At 43.9% G+C, this 22,680-nt stretch overlaps 1 protein-coding gene across 1 annotated transcript in view; it reads left to right on the forward strand.

Moving 5' to 3' along the window:
- LOC126190658 (uncharacterized) overlaps nt 1-22,680 on the forward strand; it is a 621,645-nt gene that overhangs the window by 581,474 nt on the left and 17,491 nt on the right. The gene's annotated exons all lie outside the window — the stretch shown is intronic.

Here is a 22,680-nt window from a genome sequence, read left to right on the forward strand (position 1 = left end):
TTTGTTATGTAAGTAGGCTGTTTATGTTGTCTTTATGTAAGTTTGATGTTTATGTTTTCTTATTGGCAACGTTACGTAGCGCTCTCTGTATGAAAATCACTGGCTGTGCTGTGTGCAGTATGTGGCTAGTTTGCATTGTTGTCTGCCATTGTTGTCATGAACTGCTATAGCTGGATGCGAACAGCGCGTAGCGCTGGGCAGTTGGAGGTGAGCCGCCAGCAGTGGTGGACGTGGGGAGAGAGATGGCGGAGTTTTGATAATCTGTAAGACTGAATGTCAATTATGAATATTAAGGTAAATACATTGTTTGTTCTCTATTAATATCTTTCATTTGCTAACTATCCCTATCAGTAGTTAGTACCTTCAGTGGTTTGAATCTTTTATTTAGCTGGCAGTAGTGGCGCTCGCTGTTTTGCAGTAGCTTGAGTAGCGAAGATTTTTGTGAGGTAAGTGATTTGTAAAAGGTATAGTTTAATGTTTGTCAGGGCCATTCTTTTGCAGGGATTTTGTCCCATTGTATCTAACTGTTGCTGTGTTTGTTTCTGATTTTGTTCCATTTTTTGCATTAATTGCAATAATAATGTATTAGTGTCTGGAATCTGTTTCTCTATGCTCTTTGGCAGTGCGTTTTCACCGGCAGCATTCACATTTTGACAAGCAGAAAATGTGTCTTGACTCATTTGAGAAACCGGTGAGGACGCAAAACCTGAATCTACAGTATTTGCAAAATTGTGTCCTATCATTTCGGATTCCTGAGGCGAGCTGTTGCCGACCGATCGATCGATAATGCTTCCCTGTTCACTACCTGTTTGACTGTCTACGCCATTGTTTGACGCCCGCTCCATTTCCCTACGCACAGTTACCAAATTACTACTTTGAACATTAGTTAACTCATTACACAGTGGCGCTAACACATTGCTTTCGTCTTCACTGTCGTTTCTTAGTTTACTTTGGAGCCGAGTGTTACGTTTTTCACACGCCATTATTGTGACAATATTTCACACGATAACACAGAAAAACACAATTTGAAGAGCAAAAATAGGAGAACACATTAACATAGCACTGAAAATAATATCTAGTTAATTGCAGCAGCGAAATACTTGGCGCAAAGCTACATGCATGCCACAACTGTTTTACTGTACAACAATGAAAGACTGCAACTACAAAGGAGATTCTCTCTACAATTACGCACTAGCAATAAACAAAAGCTACACTAAATACACAAACTACAAGAAAAAATCAGAAGATTCCAGTGAGGTATCCTAGGCTAAGGGTCGACATATGAAACGTCCCCTTATAACAATTTTACATGTGAAACGTCCACTTAGAACAATTATACAAGCCTGTGCTTAACCTGACACACAATATTATTTAGCGCAACGCAATCTGACTTTCAATAACCCCTACAAAACAATGGCCCTGACTAACTTTAACCTATACCTTTTACAAATCACTTACCTCACAAAAATCTTCGCTACTCAAGCTACTGCAAAACAGCGAGCGCCACTACTGCCAGCTAAATAAAAGATTCAAACTACTGAAGGTACTAACTACTGGTAGGGATAGTTAGCAAATGAAAGATATTAATAGAACAAACAATGTATTTACCTTAATATTCATAATTGACATTCAGTCTTACAGATTATCAAAACTCCGCCATCTCTCTCCCCACGTCCACCACTGCTGGCGGCTCACCTCCAACTGCCCAGCGCTACGCGCTGTTCGCATCCAGCTATAGCAGTTCATGACAACAATGGCAGACAACAATGCAAACTAGCCACATACTGCACACAGCACAGCCAGTGATTTTCATACAGAGAGCGCTACGTAACGTTGCCAATAAGAAAACATAAACATCAAACTTACATAAAGAAAACATAAACAGCCTACTTACACTACTTAAACCCAACTAACCTAAGGACATCACACACATCCATGCCCGAGGCAGGTTTCGAACCTGCGACCGTAGCGGTCGCTCGGCTCCAGACTGTAGCGCCTAGAACCGCACGGCCACTCCGGCCGGCTGAGCACTATGGGACTTAACTTCTGAGGTCATCAGTCCCCTAGAACTTAGAACTACTTAAACCTAACTAACCTAAGGACGTCACACACAGCCACGCCCGAGGCAGGATACGAACCTGCGACCTTAGCGGTCGCGCGGTTCCAGACTGTAGTGGCTAGAACCGCTCGGTCACTCTGGCTGGCGGAAAGGGGAGAAAAACCTATCAACCTATGTTATCAAAATGGTGCCGATTTGGAAGCTGTCGTCTTGGATGGCATTCGTGATTTTCAAATGGAAAGAGGGTCATGCGACGTATGATGCAGATTGAGAATTACACCAGAAAAACAATGACGACTTTCATTTGAGCATAGTATTTTTTTACTCTCAAATTATGATTGGTGAAGTGAAAGCGGATGGAGCCGAATACCTTGAGACAGTCTAGGTAGCAGGAGAGAAGAGCACCCGTGTTAGCGCAGGGTTTGCCGCATAAGCCTTGCATCACATGTACTACTTTCTAATTGGTAGGCACTTCGTTATGACGTATAATGACGACGTGTCAAAATTTTATGACCACTGTCGATTACGACGTCGGATACCACCTGGTGGCGTCGCACACGTGACGCGGTAATAATAGTATGTAAGCCGATCAGACAAGAACGTGGAATAACCCAAGTGAACACGTGGGCTGCAAATGGGAAAATGCATTGAGATAAGCGACTTTGACAAAAAGACAGATTACTATTACGCAGAGCCTGTCAATAAGTATCTCGAAAAGGCTGAAGTTCGTCGAATGTTCGCGTGCTACTGTCGTGAGCGTCTACGGAAAGAGGTGGAAGGACAGTGAAACTACCTACCACTAGGCGCTGAGTGGTTGGATGTCCATAACTGTTCACAGAACGTCGGGTTCGGAGGCTTGTCGGCTCTGTAAAGTAGGATAGATGGTGATCCGTGTGTCATCTCTGCCGAAAGAGCACAAGTGTTTCAGAGCACACCTTTCATTGTACATTGTTGGTCATGAAGCTCCGCAGCAGACCGCCCGTTTGTGTTCACATGTTGACCCAACGACGTCATCAATTACGATTGCAGTGGGCGCAGGACTGTCGGAATTCGACGTTCGAACAATGGAAACGTGTCGGCTCTTCGGATGAATCACATTTTTGCTACACTAGGTCAATGGTCGTCTCCTTAAACGCCATCACCAAGGTGAACGGGGGCTTGAAACGTGCAGCGCACCACGGCCACAGGCTGGCGGGAGCAGTCTTATGCTGTTGTTGTGGTCTTCAGTCCAGAAACTAGTTTGATGCAGCTCTCCATGCTACTCTATCCCGTGCAAGCTTCTTCATCTCCCACTACCTACTGCAACCTACATCCTTCTGAATCTGTTTAGTATATTCATCTCTTCATCTCCCTCTACAATTTTTACCCTCCGCGCTGCCCTCCAATACTAAATTAGTGATCCCTTGATGCCTCAGAACACGTCCTACCAACCGATCCCTTCTTCTAGTCAAGTTGTGCCACAAATTTCTCTTCTCCCCAATTCTATTCAATACCTCCTCATTGGTTATGTGATCTACCCATCTAATCTTCAGCATCCTTCTGTAGCATCACACTTCGAAAGCTTCTATTCTCTTTTTGTTAAACTATTTATCGTCCTCATTTCACTTCCATACATGGCTACACTCCATACAAATACTTTCAGAAAAGTCTTCCTGACACTTAAATCTATACTCGAAGTTAACAAATTTCTCTTCATCAGATACGCTTTCCTTGCCATTGCCAGTCTACATTTTATATCCTCTCTACTTCGACCATCATCAGTTATTTTGCTCCCCAAATAGCAAAACTCCTTTACTACTTTAAGCGTCTCATTTCCTAATCTAATTCACTCTGCATCACCCGATTTAATTCGACTGCATTCCATTATCCTCGTTTTGCTTTTGTTGATGTTCATCTTATATCCTCCTTTCAAGACACTGTCCATTCCGTTCATTTGCTCTTCCATGTCCTTTGCTGTCTCTGACAGAATTACAATGTCATCGACAAACCTCAAAGTTTTTATTTCTTTTCAATGGATTTTAATTCCTACTCCAAATTTTTCTTTTGTTTCCTTTACTGCTTGCTCAATATACAGATTGAATGACATCGGGGATAGGCTACAAACCTGTCTCACTCCCTTCCCAACCGCTGCTTCCCTTTCATGCCCCTCGACTCTTATAACTGCCATCCGCTTTCTGTACAAATTGTAAATAGCTATGGGAGACATTCTCCTGCCCTTGCCTGGACCTGTAGTAGTAATCGAAGACATGCTAACAGCGTCGGTCCACCTGCACCCTTTCATGCTTGATGTCTTCCGGACGGCGATGTCATCTTTCAGCAGTATAGCTGTCCGTGTCTCGGAGCTACAGTAGCTTGAGGAGCATTATAGTGAATTGACGTCGATGTCTAGGCGATCAAATTCGCCTGATGTAACTCCTATGGAACCCATCTGGGTCACTATCGGGCGCCATCTCCGCGTACGCAAATTAGTGGCCCATTATTTACGCCAGTTACATGATCTGAGCGTAGACATCTAATGCCACATATCTCCACAAACCTAACAACAAACTGTCGGATTTCTGACACGCAAAATCAGTGACGTATTTCGTTCCAAAGTTGGACAGACAAGCTATTAATCAGGTGGTCAGAATGTTTTGGCCCTTCAGTCTATATCTATGCCTGTTCCACGGTTTCGCAACCATTTATGTACTTTATACTATAACGAAATCAATTAGATATTAGCGCGGGCACATATCTATGAAAACAAGATGCTCTAACATTATCACGATTGCAATCATTTCAGAACACTTGTCATTCAAACAGACAGACAAAGAAGAAACAGTCGAATATTGACAGTAGTAATAGCACACGAGGTGATCCGTGACTTGGTTAATAACGCATTAACGAACATAACTGCACGCGAGTATTTGTTAAGGTCGTGATTCACTAACTTTGTGTGTAAGCATGCAGAAAACACCAAATACTGTAAGTATCTCGTAAGCGTATGTTAACGTATTTTAATTAGGAAAAATTTATATTTTATGCTTGAAGCACAAAACGAATTGAAGGAAAAACTACGTTGCTTCAGTGCCAAGCTGTGAAAGTATGTTTATTGTGAAAGGATATATGAAAACTGCAGCCAGTGAAATTTCTACTGAGCCAGTAATCTGTGAAAATTTGCACCCGGTATACATGGGAACTACCTGCTCACTACGTCACTAAATATCTTTATGCCGGAAAAAGGGAAAGAGCGTCACGATTTGTCTACATAACTTTCTACGGTATTCTGTATTACATATGGGCACATGACACTGGTTTTACTTCTTTTACCATTTATATCCTACTTTTTCTTCATTTACGGCGCATATTTACATCCTCACGTACATGACTACTCTGCAATTCACACTTACGTGCCTGGTAGAGGGTTCATCGAACCACCTTAAAGCCATTTCTCTACCGTTCGAATCTCGACCAGCACACAGGGAAAATGAACACTTAAATTTTTCCGTGGGATTTCTTGTAATTTATTGCAATGATCAGTTATATGTCGTGCCAACAAATTATTTTATCATCGGGGAAGAAAGTTGGTGATTAAAATTACGTGGAAAGATCTCGCCGCAACGGTTTTGCTTTAATGATTGGGTCTCCAACTCCCGTTTCGTCTTAGTGACACTCCTCGCTTATTTAGCTATACTACAGAAGTACTTTCGACTTTTTCAATGTCCTTCCCCAATCTTACCTGGTGATTCCAATACTTTACCAGAGGACGCAAAATCGTAGTGTAGGCAGTCTCTTTAATAGACTTGTTGTATCATCCAAGTTTTCTGCCAGTAAAACGTAGTCAGCCGGCCGGGGTGGCCGAGCGGTTCTAGGCACTACAGTATGGAACCGCGCGACCGCTACGGTCGCAGGTCCGAATCCTGCCTCGGGCATGGATGTGTGTGATGTCTTTAGGTTAGTTAGGTTTAAGTAGTTCTAAGTTCTGGGGGACTGATGACCTCAGATGTTAAGTCCCATAGTGCTCAGAGCCATTTGAACAATTTTTTAAAACGTAGTCTTTGGTTCGCCTTCCCCACAACATTATCTATATGATCGTTTCGATTTAACTTGTTAGTAGCTCTTAATCCTAGACATTTAGTCGAATTGATAGCCTTTAAATTTGCGTGATTTACCAAGTTAACGGATTCCTATTACTTCTCATATAAATGTCCTCAAATTTTCACTATTTACGGTTAAAACTGCCACTTTTCACACCATACAGATATTTTGTTTAAATCAATTTCCAACTGGTTTTGACGTTCTAATGACCTTATTAGACGGTAAATGATGACATTATCTGAAAACAATCAAAAATGGTTGCTCACATTGTCTCCTAATCATTTATATAGATTAAAACAGCGGAGGTCCTATAATACTTTCTTGGGTAACGTCAGATTTCATTCTTGTTTTACTGGATGATTTTCCGTCAGTTATTATGAACTGTGACCTTTCTGACAGTAAATCACAAATCCAGTCGCACAGCTGAAACGATACTGCACAGGAACACAATTTGATCATAAGTCGCTTGCGAGGAACAGTATCAAAAGCCTTCTGAAAATAGAGAAATATGGAATCAGTTTGAGATCCCCTGACTATAGCACGCTCATTGCTTCATGATAATAAATAGCTTGTTATGGTTGACAAGAACGATTATTCTGCATCCCTGCTGCCTGTGTGTCAATAGATCGTTTTCAGCGAGGTAATTCATTATGTTCGAAAACAATGTACTTTCCAAAACCCTACTGTAAATTGACGTCAGAGATATAGATCTGCAGTTCAGAGGATTAGCTACTTCTATTTCCTTTCTTGGGTACTGGCGTGACCTATGCAAATTTCCAATCTTTAGGAAAGGATCTCTCATTGAGCGAGCATTTGTATGTGATTACCAAATATGGAGCTCTTAGAGCAGTATACTCTGAAAGGAACCTAATCTGAACCGGTAGACTTGCTTTTGTCTCTTCCCTTTAGTGGCAGTGTCACTAGTAACGTTTCGATGCATATTGCCCTATGTCCCAACATAAAAAACCGTTATGCTTCGTAAAATAAAAAAAAAAGTTTTGTTACATAAGTTATGATGTTAAGTAAGTTGTGATGAATATTCTGTTCTTTTAAAGTGTGTCTTGCTTAATATACAATTTCATAATTATCGCGTATCTTTCATTTCGGATTGACGACAGTGGTATGCTGAATTGCCCAGGAGTATTTCTTTCCTACACATTTCTCGAACCAGTGAAAAGAGAAGTGATAGAGGTATTAGCGTCAGTGGTGCTGAGAAACAACTGAAATCGCAAAAGTATAACAACGTTTCGGTAACCGATAGAATCTCTATTAGATTCTATACAAGATTTCCATCAGAGTTAGCCACTCTTTTAATCACAATCTATCATAACTCCCTGGAACAAAAAACGGTGCGCAGTGGTTGGAAGAAAGCTTCTATCTGCAGGACGCGTATCAGAAGTGAATCAGAGAACTAACATCCTACAGTCTTGAGATCCATTTGACGCAGAATCTTAGAAAACATTTTGCGCTCAAAAGTAATGAGGTATCCCCTCCGTGCCAGACAGCATGGACTATGTGAAATGTAACTCGCAGTTTCCTCACATGACATCCTGAAAGCAATGGCAGTCGTGCAGATGCAGTATTTCTCGATTTCCGAGAATCAATTGACTCAGTACCGCACCTACACTTACTATCAACGGTACGACATATGTATAGGATATCAAGCAAAATTAGTGATTGGACTGAGGATTTTTTGGTAGGGAGGACGCAGCAAGTTATCTTCGATGCAGAGTCATCAGCAGATGTGGAAGTAACTTCGAGTGCGTCCTAGGGAAGTGTGTTGGGAACTCTTTGTAAATGTTGTGTAGTAATGAGCTTGCAGACAATATTTCAGTAATCTCAGCCTTTTCGTAGACGATGTAGTTATCTATTATGGGGTACTATCTCAAGCAACCTGCGTAAATATTGTTAGATATTGATAAGATTTGGAAGTGGTGCATAAACGGGAAATTTTCTTTAAATGTTCAGAGATGAAAATCGTGTACATCACAAGACGAACACAAAGTTGTTTCCTACGATTACAATATCAGCGAGTCACAGATGGAATCTATCAACTCATGAAATGGAACGAAAACATAGGTCCAGTCGTAAGTAATGCACGGGGCAGATTTCTGTTCGCTGGCAGTATACTACAGAAATGCAGTCAGTCTACAGAGGACTGTATACAAAAGAATCCTACGACCCATCATAGAACACTGCTCAAGTGTGTGGGACCAGTACCAGATAGGGCTAACAGGGGGTATTCAGCGAAAAAGAGAAAGACGGCGTTATTCGTGACAGGGTTGTTTGACCACTAAGAGAGTGCCACTGAGATGTTGACGAAAGTGAACTGGCAGACGCTTCAAGACGGAGGCAAACTATCCCGAGGAAGCCTAGTTAGTAAGTTTCAGGAACCAGCTTTAAATGATGAATGTAGGAACGTACTACAACACCCCACGTATCGTTCCCGTAGGGATCGCAAGAACAAGTTTAGAATTAATTACTGCTCCCACTGACGTGTTTAAGCTATCATTTTTCCCACGCTCCGTCCGTGAATGGAAAGTGAAGAACATTGATAACTGGTACAAAAGGAAGTACCTTAAACCAAGCACTTCTCAGTGGTTTGCACAGTACGAATGTAGATGTAGAGTTACTATTATAAAAAAAAACGATTTTCATGTTTTGACCAATACAGAGGACACTCACATGTAACGCTATGGGTGGGAGACGAAGAAGCTACGCACAACTCGTGTCACCTAGAAAGGATGAACCAGAACTCCACAGACAAAATTTCGGAGGTTGTTCAGAGCTACTGTCTGAATATTTTGATATAGAGATCCGTGGTCCCCGGTGGCTCGCTACAAAAAATGTTCAAATGTGTGTGAAATGGCTCTGAGCACTATGGGACTTAACTTCTAAGGTCATCAGTCCCCTAGAACTTAGAACTACTTAAACCTAACTAACCTAAGGACATCACACACATCCATGCCCGAGGCAGGATTCGAACCTGCGACCATAGCAGTCGCGCGGTTCCAGATTGTAGCGCCTTTAACCGCTTGGCCACTCCGGCCGGCTGTGTGTGAAATCTTATGCGACTTAACTGCTAAGGTCATCAGTCCCTAAACTTACACACTACTTAACCTAAATTATCCTAAGGACAAACACACACACCCAGGCCCGAGGGAGGACTCGAACCTCAGCCGGGACCAGCCGCACAGTCCAAGACTGCAACGCCTCAGACCGCTCGGCTAATCCTGCGCGGCGGCTCGTTACAAAGTGAAAATGAAATTATTACTTTATTGACTTCTTACCAGGAAAGCTTGTAATACAGAACCCAATAGAAACGTAATAATACAAAAGAGTTTGGTTTTCGTGGGCGCCTATGTACACATGCAGAACTGTTGTTAATGTCTCTGTCGATCCATTGTGGACATGGGACAGCGGCCGATCAAATATTTAACAATGAAATTCGCCAAACAGCCATGCAGTTGAGATGTTATTTGCGTGCGGTGTATAGGATACCATTGTGATATGTTGGCGCAAGACAGTACCTACATTCATATACACTCATGGAAATGGAAAAAAGAACACATTGACACCGGTGTGTCAGACCCACCATATTTGCTCCGGACACTGCGAGAGGGCTGTACAAGCAATGATCACACGCACGGCACAGCGGACACACCAGGAACCGCGGTGTTGGCCGTCGAATGGCGCTAGCTGCGCAGCATTTGTGCACCGCCGCCGTCAGTGTCAGCCAGTTTGCCGTGGCATACGGAGCTCCATCGCAGTCTTTAACACTGGTAGCATGCCGCGACAGCGTGGACGTGAACCGTGTGTGCAGTTGACGGACTTTGAGCGAGGGCGTATAGTGGGCATGCGGGAGGCCGGGTGGACGTACCACCGAATTGCTCAACACGTGGGGCGTGAGGTCTCCACAGTGCCTCGATGTTGTCGCCAGTGGTCGGCGGAAGGTGCACGTGCCCGTCGACCTGGGACCGGACCGCAGCGACGCACGGATGCACGCCAAGACCGTAGGATCCTACGCAGTGCCGTAGGGGACCGCACCGCCACTTCCCAGCAAATTAGGGACACTGTTGCTCCTGGGGTATCGGCGAGGACCATTCGCAACCGTCTCCATGAAGCTGGGCTACGGTCCCGCACACCGTTAGGCCGTCTTCCGCTCACGCCCCAACATCGTGCAGCCCGCCTCCAGTGGTGTCGCGACAGGCGTGAATGGAGGGACGAATGGAGACGTGTCGTCTTCAGCGATGAGAGTCGCTTCTGCCTTGGTGCCAATGATGGTCGTATGCGTGTTTGGCGCCGTGCAGGTGAGCGCCACAATCAGGACTGCATACGACCGAGGCACACAGGGCCAACACCCGGCATCATGGTGTGGGGAGCGATCTCCTACACTGGCCGTACACCACTGGTGATCGTCGAGGGGACACTGAATAGTGCACGGTACATCCAAACCGTCATCGAACCCATCGTTCTACCATTCCTAGACCGGCAAGGGAACTTGCTGTTCCAACAGGACAATGCACGTCTGCATGTATCCCGTGCCACCCAACGTGCTCTAGAAGGTGTAAGTCAACTACCCTGACCAGCAAGATCTCCGGATCTGTCCCCCATTGAGCATGTTTGGGACTGGATGAAGCGTCGTCTCACGCGGTCTGCACGTCCAGCACGAACGCTGGTCCAACTGAGGCGCCAGGTGGAAATGGCATGGCAAGCCGTTCCACAGGACTACATCCAGCATCTCTACGATCGTCTCCATGGGAGAATAGCAGCCTGCATTGCTGCGAAAGGTGGATATACACTGTACTAGTGCCGACATTGTGCATGCTCTGTTGCCTGTGTCTATGTGCCTGTGGTTCTGTCAGTGTGATCATGTGATGTATCTGACCCCAGGAATGTGTCAATAGAGTTTCCCCTTCCTGGGACAATGAATTCACGGTGTTCTTATTTCAATTTCCAGGAGTGTAGAATAATATATTTTCAGAAGGTGGTGCCCCACAGATCACAAATATTTGAGGAACTTTATGATTACAACGAAGAGCTACTGATAAAATTTCATTTTATAACAACCAGTTTCGATCCACACACCATCATTAGGTCCATAAAAATCATATGAGGCGATATAAAATTGTTGGCGTCCGACAATGGTCATTATTAATTAAAACAGAGATGAGTTATGCATTCAGGTGTAGTATGCCTCTGTTCCTAAAGTTAATGTATACTGCTGATGTAGCGTGAATGAGTGCACTGACGATGTTATTTATATTACTATGTGACAACAGTGATGAATTTGTGGATTTTGTGATCTGAAGCCAATGATTTTGTACCTCCTGATATTGTGTTGTAAATGCTTTTATGAACCTGATGGTGGTCTGTGATGTGAAACTGCGAGTTAAATAAAAAAAAAAAAACTGCTCTTTGCGATTATCATGACGATCTTCTTATATAGACTAACTATAACTGTTTCGGTAAGTTGTTTTGTAGGCCTAATTTTCGCGTTAAACTTTAATATATACTTCAACGTTTCTTGTTTTATCAACAGACATTAGCTACGTGATTATAAGTGAACTTCAAATATTACCTCTATTTTTGTAGAAATAATTTTATCATAATTTTATTAACATTTCCAAAAAACTTAAATTTCTTTTTAGGTACCTCAGTCACCCTGAAACACAGAAAGGATATTATTGTCCGGCAGTCGACCAGCGTTTAATTTATTTTCCACTATTAAACAATCTGGTCACACATGTGCAGCAGAAAACATATCTTTTATAACTGCAGTATGGGGCAACCGTGTTGTACATCAGTACAGCGTAAGAGATAACTACGTTAAAAAAGAAGAATCATATAAGTGATTGTAACACTAACGATAAATACTTAAACATACGTCGAGGAATAATATGGTCTCCGTCCAGCAGTACATCTGTAAAACCCTGGCCTCTACTGTGGCACTCGTTTTACACTTGTGTTGTAACGGACAATTTTTGCCGTGTAAAGTAACGTTCATCATTCGTCGCAAATGCAGGTGTTTCCAAGCTCTACGACACATCTGGGGACACGTTGGTCTAGCCAGTCACATTAATGTGACCACCTGCCAAAAGCCTGAATAGCCAGCGTTTGCAGGTCGAGGACCGCTATGAGACTTGCGGGAAGAGGGGCAATGAGTTTCTGGAAGGTACCGGCCCGGACGTGAAGTGCCGTGGCCACAGTGATAGGTTTCTCAGTTGGTGTTTCATGTCGCGAACAGCCAAATCGAGGTAGTCCCACCGGTTCTCCACTGGGTTTAAATCCGGGGAGTCTGGTGGCCAGGGGAGTACGTTAAACGCATCCTCTTCTCTTCGAACCACGAACGTACACTCTGAGCTGTGTGACACGTTGCATTGTCCTGCTGGTAGATGCCATCTTGTCGAGGAAAAACAAACTGCATCTAGGAATGGACATGGTCCCCAAGGATAAATGCATATTAGCGTTGATCCATTGCGCCTTCTGAAATGACGAGATCACCGAGGGAATGCCACGAAAACATTCCCAAGACCATAACGCTCCCTCGGCTGTTGCAGGGTGGTTGCTTTCAGACATTATACGTCGTACACGCCAACGGCCATTTGTCCGATGGAGCATAAAACGCGATTCATCTGAAAAGGCCAACAGTCGCCACTCAGTGGACGACCAACTTTGATGATATTGTGCAAATTCTAGCCTTTGTCGCCGATGATCTGCAGTCAGCGTGGGTGCATGAACCAGGTGCCTGCCCATGTGCAGTAATGTTCACTGAACGATCGTTGAGGAGATGCTGTTGGTAGCCACTTGGTTCATTCGAGCGGTCAGTTGGTCAACAGTAGCACGTCTATTCACCCGGACACATCTCAGCAGCCGTCGTTCATCCCTGTCACCTATGGTCTATGGGGCACCACATTTGTCTCGACGCTAGTTATGGATAGCGCCATTCTGTCATGCACGGTATACTTTAACCACGGCAGCACTCGAACAGTGCCGGCTGCCGTGGCCCAGCGGTTCTAGGCGCTTCATTCCGGAACCGCGCTGCTGCTACGGTCGCAGGTTCGAATTCTGCCTCGGGCATGGATGTGTGTGATGCCCTTAGGTTAGTTAGGTTTAAGTAGTTTCTAAGTCTAGGGCACTGATGACCTGAGATATTAAGTCTCATAGTGCTTAGAGCCATTTGAACCACTCGAACAGTTTACAAACTTAGCAGTTTCAGAAATGCTTCCATCACCGGACCGAAAGCCAATGATCAAGCCTTTTCGAACTTCAGATAAATCGTTCCGTTTCCACACTACGACGATGACTGCACTATTTACCAGGCCCAGCCGACACGCTTTATATACCGCTCACTGCTAGTGCTAACACCTGCCGTCTGTGAGCGGTTATTCCACGTTGACGTCGAACATAAGACTTGGTCACATCCACGTGTATTGACCGTGTACCAGGAATGTGCTTAAGTACTTCATGTAGAATTTTTAATCACTTAAGTGACTGTCACAGTAGCGAATAGTGGTGTAAAAATCTTGGAACGCTTTTCGGACTTACCTCTCTATCCGACCCTGTAACAGAAGTACAAGATGAAGCTTTCTGGCAGATTAAAACTGTGTCCCGGGCCGAGACACGAACTCTGGATCTTTGCCTTTCGCGGGCAAGTGCTCCACCAACTGAGCTACCCACGCACGACTCACGACCCCTCCTACAATTTTACTTCCGCCAGTAGCTCGTCTCCTACCTTCCAAACTTCACAGAAGTTCTCCTGCGAAACTTGCAGGACTAGCACTACTGGATGAAAGTCTCGGTCCGGCACACTGCTTTAATCTGCCAGGAAGTTTCAAAATCAGCGCACACTCCACTGCAGAGTGAAAATTTCATTCTAGAACTATAAGATGTTGTTATATTCGATTTTCAAGTAATTTCATTAATTTTTTGTATGCTGGAATCTATTTTCAGAAATTAACAAAATTACTGTGCAAAAGTAAGGTTTTCTAAATGCGAAGAAATGTTCCAACACAAAACATGGTCATATACCTAGGAACAAATATTCCGTTGAAATTTAAAAGCGTTGCAATCGAGAAAATTTCGTCAGTATTTTTATTTAATCGTATATCTGTTACATTAATACTGTTCTACAAAGCAGTAGACAGTAAGTGAAATCAAAGTAAGTAGAAGTACGAGGGAAATTCCATAAATAATGCACAATGAATTTTTAATTATGCGTTTACTTTTTCTTCAATATCTCTTTACAGTCATTCAATACAGTAGTCCTGTTTCTCTATGATTGAGTACCAACATTTCGGAAGCTGTATTATTTCATCCAGGACAAACATTTCTATTCATGTGTCGAATGGCTCGGGTAATGGTTGTAGCAAACTCTTTCATAGAACGATAACGACGTCCACACGTAGGTTTTTTCATATTCGGGAACAAATCGAAGTCTGGTGGACTCATATCCACGTTGTAGAGAGGAAGCGGCAACACTTCCCATCCATATTCGCGCAGTTCTTTGCCTACAACATTGCCGACAAGTGGGCGAGCATTGCCGGCGAGAATGAGTGTTTTAATCACTTAAGTGGCTGTCAGGGTAGGGAATAGTGTTGTATCTTGGAACGCTTTGCCGACTTTCCTCTCTATCCGACCCTGTAACAGAAGTATAATATATTGTTTTACTCTATTTTCAAATGATTTCATTCATTTCAGTGGCTCAGCCTCTAGCAACTGAGATCGATTTTTGGGCATTTCTTTCAGATGGTTTTGCATGAACTTACGGTAACACGCTGCTGTTACACTAGTTCCACATGGGACCCTTATCTGTCATGATGATTGCTTGTTGATCATAAATAAAAATCATCATTTGTTTGACTTTGATGGTGTTTTTGGCCTTCCAGGTCTCGGATTATTGTCTACGCGAATACGACCACCAATACAACGATTAACCCAACGTGGAACTATTCTACGGTCCACTGTAAACTCACCACAAACTTCACTTAACTCACTGTAGATTTCTATCGGGTTTTTGTTGCATGAAGTTTAGATCTTAGTGTACGACCTGTGGTCTTCAACAGTCACGGTACCCGAGGCCCCTTGCAAGGTCCATTTCTACCTCTTGCCAATCTTATGTTAGAGTACACAGCGAAAACACAAAAACACGTGATTCTTCCTCAAGCTTCCAACTACATCTGACGTAATTTTCATTGCTGATGAATCAAACAATCCGCATTATACCAACCTGAGCGTTATTCATGAGATGTCCCTCATATTATCAAAAACAAATGGAAGCTAGGGGACACAAATAATAATTTTTATTTTCAAGACAAGTGAAACTGTTATGTTAACACATGAAGAACCCCAGTTCATCTCTGAAAAATACATATTGCATGACAAAAGACCTTCTTCTCCTTTCGAGGTACAACATGATGCACAACCGACGAAATATGACTGAACCCTCCGCACGCTATATAACTAAATCTAGAGGTATACAGATCGTTACTAGCCATACAGGGCTGTAATTGAAAAATAACGTTTTCTTTCAAATAGCTGTAATATATTGTACAGCAATTAAATGTATAGAACTCAGAATATTTACAAACGCTGCCCGAAACGCAGCCTCATGTCTCACAACAACAAAAACAGTAGAAAATGCTGATGACTGCTTATGGCGATCTCTAGTGTACATTCCTTCTTGTGATTCTAAAATCGGTCACTAGACTGAAGCACCGACAAAAAGCGTCATGTGTTCCTAGGTACACTGACCTCAAGGTACAACGATCTTCACTACTGGTATAAAACATTGGTATGCCATACTGCTTTGATGTAAAACATTTTTGCATTCCTATTTGAAATGGGCATATGTGGCGAAATTGGGCGACTGTCTAAACTAAATTACACAAGATTTGGTACGTAGGATATCCGCGACTGAGAGGCATGATAATTAATACAGAGGGATCCGCTTCAGTTTTACTTATTATTTATTCAAACCACGACTGGAAGGATTTTAAAATCCCATCTTCATGCTTATGAAATTACTATAAACTCATACATCTGAAGATGGGATTTTAAAATGCCGAAACCGGTCGTCCTTTGAATAAATAATTAGTACAACTAAAGCCGGTCTCTCTGTATTAATTAAATCAAAATAACTGATACTGATTGGAGCAAAATGTTATACTTCGAAAATTTCGAAAAGCTGTTCTCCTTCGACAGGAGTTTCAGGCAAATACGATCCGCTGAATATACGTAGAACTGAAGTTCCTGGAAGACGTGGACGAGAGTATCACGCGTCAGAGGGAATTTCCGAACCAAACAGGGAAATAAAAAGAAAGGCGACATTCGAAAGACCAAAAAGGAAGCTTTATTTGACAAGAAAATGAAACTACATCCCCTTGGAGATTCATCCGAGCCGACCAATCGTAACTCGAAATTGAGGTGGGCTATGGACGTGGTGAGAGTCGAATCCGCAAACTTCGGAAGCGAGAGCCATGTGGCTGGCGTGCGGACGCCCTGAACGCCGCATTTTACGACGGAGGCGGTCGTAAAGCTCCTCCTGCTTTTAGAGGCGAGCGGGCTCCCCCATTCCATACAGGGTGGCAGCAGACAGCGGGCGTGGGGACTCCGTTGTGGGGAGGGAGCGGCAACTGCTGGCGGTTAGTGGTGAACGTTCCGGAGAGCTGACATTCCCATTTACATAAGATAAAGAACCGCCCAACAAATGTGTGTTCATGAGTTGCCGTTTGTACACCACACCATTTCGCACTGGAGTGCCTTGCTTATGAAGATTTATGGATTCGGGTCAGTGACATTGAATCACTAATTGTCATTGTTAGAGACAAAAATAATAGCACCTGCTGAACGGAGTAGCAAATAATTTACCCAGCTTGATAAAAAAAAAAGTGAAGCATCGAGAATACCAGGAGGAAACTAAATGAAACTTCACTAGTTGATAGGCTATGTGATGCTATTTCAATGATTAGCAAATCGAGTCACGTTTGCAAATAACTTGGCAATATGAGACCCCTTGTCCCTATGAGCTTACACGCCCTACCCTCCTCCCCCCCTCGTGCTTGGTTACGTGCACTGATTCGGTTGGAAAGGTGTAGATGATGGCATTGGGACGTTGACAACCGATGTGTTCTATCGGTAACACGGGAGTATCTCTACATGAGCAGACAGTACATAGAGACACGTTCCATGTGTGGACGGGCATTGCCGTTGGGGAATGGCACCATGGCACTGTCGCATGAGCGGTAAAACGTGAGGATGGAGGCTGCCTGTGTCCCTTCTGTCTTCTCTGTATCACTACTTGTCTTGACTTAAAGTCATACCAAATGGCTCCCCACACTGCTGTGCCTCTCTAAAACTTTGGAAGAATGAGACTTCTCCCCTGGTTGCTAGCATCCTCATTGACGATGGTCATCTGTGGTAGTACAGAAAAGTGATTCATCGCTGAACCCAATGCGACACCTTTCATCAGCAGTCCATGATTTCCGGTGACAACACTGCTCCAAACGCAACCGTTTCTGTTTTGAACGGCAGTGCCCTAGTCTTCTGCTGCTAGTTTCCGACTAATGGCCCAGGACGTTACATAATGTTTCAGGGAGTCCATTACTTATTCTCTGATGGCAGACACAGCTGTGAAGCGGTTAAGATGTGCTTCGTGCACAGTATAGCGATCCTCCCTTCTGGCGATTAGATGCAGTTGAACAGTGCCTTGACGATGATCATGCTTCCCTCAGGTTCCCATGCCGTACAACATGGGGCCAATGTCACACTCCAATGCTCCACAGATCTGGATATTGCACGATTCGAAAAGCTGGCCAAACGGAGACATTGGATCAGATCCTTTCCAAATTCTGTCAATTGTTGATAAAACTGTCCCGCACAAGTGCGCGGCATCTCCCTATCCTTTACAATGATCACTCAACATCTGACGCTGTTCACACCCCTCATATATCTTACCTCGTAACAACACTAAACACGAAAAACACTAATGTACTCTGGTTGGTGTTCTACGTGTCACAAAGTATTGCAACTCCAATCTCTTACATACCCGCTAATGTACTCTGGTTGGTGTTCTACGTGTCACAAAGTATTGCAACTCCAATCTCTTACATACCCACCGATGTTGTGTACGCGTACGAAGCACACTAACATCCTACCAGTCCTTCAAAATTCTTCACTTTTCTTGTCAGGCAGAGTGTTTAGAAAATAAGTGCACTCTAAAATAAAACCAGACTGAACGTGGTAGTGATGAAGTGAATTCTGTGAGTGCTGTGTACTTAACCGAGGATTCTCCTACACCGGAATTAACTCCAACGTGGAGGAAAACCAGTAGAAATGTATATGTGGTCAACAATGTGGCAGGTACGGCAGAAGCAGGAGAATAAATGATGACATGTTAGTCTTCCCGCAAGAGCAGGCTGCTTGGTCGCAAGAGGAAGGGTGGGGGGAGGGGGGGTGGCGACGGATCCGTGAAGTCCCATTGGTTAACTACAATGGTGGGATTGCGGGCGATGGGCTAGCTCATCTGTGGCTTAGTCTCAGGAATGTTACACAGTGGGTTCAGCATCGTTCGGAGATGGTATGGGTTTTTTGCAACTCCCTTTATCTCTAGAAAGATGTTGTTCCTATCTGTGGCAGAACCAGTAGAATGAACAGAACTTCTTAGTGCCTATGTACAACGTTGGTAGAAGGACTACCCGGAGTGTATCTTATCGACCTACAGATCAGCAGAACTGCTGCCGAATATTGGCTCAGTAAAGGCAATTTTAAGGCAAATGACTTACAAGAAAGAGCTAAGAAGGTACTCGATTGGTGCACTGCCAGCACCGTAAGAAAACGTTGCACTGTTCCACCAGATGTGGGAAAATGAATCACCTAATTCCACCGACAGGACTGATTCATACGCTGACGGGACATTGGACCTTATCCACATCATCTCGATGGATTTAATGTAAGAAGCACAGACAGTTTTGGTTATTGAGAAACTGCAACACCTGAAAGTGCAATAGTGTCTGAATCAAAGGCTTTGAGTCGATACAAAGACAGGCAGTATAAGAATTCTCATGTCTGTTTTAATATGATGTTTATTTTGTTTAGCTTTTGGAGATGAGGTGCCTCCCTTGTAGTATCATAAAGGGAACAATGATATGCCCATTCTACTAGCAATAATTTCAGAGTCACTTTCCTGGGTTTTAGATCTGAGACAAACAACACTCAAATCTATTTGTGCAGTATTTTATCAGATAGTGCTTGGATGGCGGGTGTTATCAAGAACACATGGCTTTCACACAGCATGTGTGAGGTAACGGGCAGCAGATCTGCATGTGGTGGCATCCTGGATGGACTGTTCCATGTGTCTTTCAGCAGTAACTGCGTTATTATTATTTCTTATGCTAAAAAAATGTAAATGTCGTGTGACTAGGGCCTACCGTCGGGTAGATCATTCGCTGGGTGCAAGTCTTTCGATTTGACGCCACTTCGGTATCGATAGGGATGAAATGATTATGATTACGACAACACAACACCCAGTCCCTGAGCGGATAAAATCTCCGACTCAGCCGGGAATCGAACCCGGGACCTTAGGATTGACATTGTGTCATGCTGTCCACTTAGCTGCCGGGGCCGGACATTTATTATGCTGATGACCTGTCTTAAGTAGAAAAGCCCCTTTCCAATGCAGAAGTAAGGACTCACTCAGTAGAAACGAAGATATTTCTCTTCCCCCCCCCTCCCCCCCCCTCTCTCTCTCTCCAAACTTCACTCTAACCATGTCCATTCCTTTGACTAGTCATCTCGGTTTCTTTGCCCTGCAAGTAGAACTTTTTGTTAGCGACTTTCGTTGTTCTTGAATTACGCTCTTTATTGTCATGCTAAAGAAACACATTTTTCAAAACATATTGTGTCGGAAACTAATTCAGCAGTGATTCATTAGGTTACACCTGCAGAAACTGCAAACTGTGTGTCCTGTAGATCGACCATTAAGCGGCTGGCGGATGAGTCGATCTGTTATCGTCTATCGGCCAGTGGAGGCCCCTTCTACACGAGGCCACACTCAAGACCGTGCAGGGTCTCAATAGCTCCAATCGACTAGCCCCCGAGAGGAAAGATATCATTTGTTCACTCGTATAGAATTTTACAGCCACATTATGCACCAAGAATGTTTTCAGGCGCCTGTCAACGCCATCGATGTATTAGGAGAAATGCATGGTAAACAGTATTTTTCCACTGTGAAGGCAATCAATGATCGAAACCGGTCGAGAATAAATATATTGTAAGACAGCACAGTGTTTACCAGGCGTTTCTCCAGGTACATTAAGTACCTCGAGTAAGGAACGGGCAAGAAATGTGTCCACACGAACAGTGCAACGATGTCTAGAGCAGCGGTCTGTAACCAAACGAAGTAGTTGGTTGGCACGGTTTTTTTCGCGTTACGTTTCGTATCAAGTAACTAATAACGAATTTGGCCTGAATGACGTTATCGCAGACTGGAACAGAATTCAGGGTCAAGGCTGTAACATTAGGTCTAGTAACGTTATTACTAAAACTAAATTGAAATACGTACCAGAATGTAACGAAATAGTAACCAAATAGCAATAACGTTATTTGGCCTGAATAATGTTACTGGCTTGTGGTACTGAAATAACCATCACTGGTAACGTTACGCTGTATTCCGTTATCGTTGTAAATTAATCGAATGACATTCCAGAACGTAACGCAATAGGGCAACAAAAAAGAAATAGTTATTTGGCCCAAATAACGTTACTGGGCTGTGAAACGGAAGTACTGCCATCGTTGGTAACGTTGCGCTGTGTACCGTTCTCATAGTAAATAAATGAAATTCCATTCCTTAAATACAAATAAAATAACTAAACAAGTGGTGCAGGAATATTGCACATACTTTCTCGTACTTATACACTGAAGCGCCAAAGAAACTGGTACAGGTATGCGTATTCAAATACAGAGATATGTAAACAGGAAGGATACGGCGCTGTGGTCGGCTATGCCTATATAAGACAACAATTGTCTGATGCAGTTGTTAGATCGGTTACTGCTGCTACAATGGCAGGTTATCAAGATTTAAGTGAGTGTGAACGTGGTGTTATAGTGAGCGCACGAGCGATGGGACGCAACATCTCCGAGGTAGCGATGAAATGGGGATTTTCCCGTACGACCATTTCAATTTCACGAGTGTACAGTGAATATCACGAATCTGGTAAAACATCAAATCTCCGACATCGCTGCGGCCGGAAAAAGATCCTGCAAGAACGGGACCAACGGCGACTGAAGAGAATTGTTCAACGTGACAGAAGTGCAGCCTTTCGCAATTGCAGCAGATTTCAATGCTGGACTGCGAACAAGTGTCAGCGTACGAACCATCCAACGAAACGTAATCGATATGGGCTTTCGGAACCCAAGGCCCAGTCGTGTACCCTTGATGACTGTTCGACACAAAGTTTTACGCCTTGCCTGGGCCCGTCAACACCGACATTGGCCTGTTGATGTCTGGAAACATGTCACCTGGTCTAATGAGTCTCGTTTCAAATTGTGTCGAGCGGAAGGACGTCTACGGGTATGGAGACAACCTCATGAATGCATGGACCCTGCATGTCAGCAGGGAACTGTTCAAACTGGTGGAGGCTCTGTAATGGTGTGGGGCCTGTGCAGTTGGAGTGATATGGGACCCCTGATACGTCTAGATACGACTCTGACAGGTGACACGTAAGTAAGCATCTCATCTGATCACCTGCATCCATTCATGCCCATTGTGCATTCTGACGGATTTGGGAAGTTTCAGCAGTACATTGCGACACTCCACATGTCAAAATTTCTACGGTCTGGCTCCAGGAACACTCTTCTGAGTTTAAACACTTCCACTAACCACCAAAGTCCCCAGATATGAACATTGTTGAGCGTAACTGGGTTGCCTTGCAACGTGCTGTTCAGAAGAGTTCTCCAACCCCTCGTACCCTTATGGATTTCTGCACAGCCCTGCAGTATTCATGGCGTCAGTTCCCTTCCCTTCAGCACTACTTCAGACATTAGTCGAGTCCATGCCACGTCGAGTTGCGGCACTTCTGCGTGCTCATGGGCGCCCTACAAGATATTACGCTGATGTATCAGTTTCTTTGGCTCTTCAGTATACCGAGCGAGGTGGCGCAGTGGTTAGACACTGGACTCGCATTCGGGAGGACGACGGTTCAATCCCGCGTCCGGCCATCCTGATTTAGGTTTTCCGTGATTTCCCTAAATCGCTCCAGGCAAATGCCGGGATGATTCCTTTCAAAGGGCACGGCCGACTTCCTTCCCCGTCCTTCCCTCATCCGATGAGACCGATGACCTCGCTGTCTGGTCTCCTTCCCCAAACCAACCAACCAACCAACCTCTCCAGTATAGTAGCAAAATTCATAGTGGCGAAATGAACGAAATAGGGGAATATCTGTGTAAACTAAGTTGGCACCTGGGTTGCCGGCTAGAGCTGTGCAACAATTAGTTCTGAGAGCAAGTGGCGCGCTCGTGACGCGCTCAATCCATTTGAGAGGAAAAAC

Source organism: Schistocerca cancellata, chromosome 1, assembly GCF_023864275.1.
Source record: "Schistocerca cancellata isolate TAMUIC-IGC-003103 chromosome 1, iqSchCanc2.1, whole genome shotgun sequence".
Taxonomy (NCBI): domain Eukaryota; kingdom Metazoa; phylum Arthropoda; class Insecta; order Orthoptera; family Acrididae; genus Schistocerca; species Schistocerca cancellata.